Raw genomic sequence first — 484 nt, 5'->3', positions numbered from 1 at the left:
AAAAGGGGTGATTTTGGTGAAAAGTGGGTCTTTTGGGGTGTCAAATGGAGGTTTGGTGTTTAAAAGGGGGATTTGTGGTGTAAAAAAGGGGGATCTGGGGGGTTCAAATGGGGAATTTTGGGGTGAAAAGGGGTGATTTTGGTGAAAAGTGGGTCTTTTGGGGTGTCAAATGGAGGTTTGGTGTTTTCAAAGCAGGGATTTGGGGGTTAAAAATGGGATACTGCGGGAAGAAATAGGAAATTTTGGGGTCATAACACGGGATTTAGCGAATGCGCGCTACTGACTGGAGGACTAATCACAATAAAGATTGGCGGATTAGCGGCGCAGAGCGGTCAGAACGTAGGTACGCCACTTCCGCGTTTCGGCACGCATGCGCGCTACTGCCTGGAGGACTAATCACAATAGAGATTGGCGGATTCGCTGCGCAGAGCGGTCAGAACGTATGAACGACACTTCCGCTTTTCGGCACGCATGCGCGCTACTG

Source organism: Numida meleagris, chromosome 12, assembly GCF_002078875.1.
Source record: "Numida meleagris isolate 19003 breed g44 Domestic line chromosome 12, NumMel1.0, whole genome shotgun sequence".
NCBI classification, from domain to species: domain Eukaryota; kingdom Metazoa; phylum Chordata; class Aves; order Galliformes; family Numididae; genus Numida; species Numida meleagris.
The sequence above is the reverse complement of the archived record's forward strand: the minus strand, read 5'-3'. Positions refer to the sequence as shown.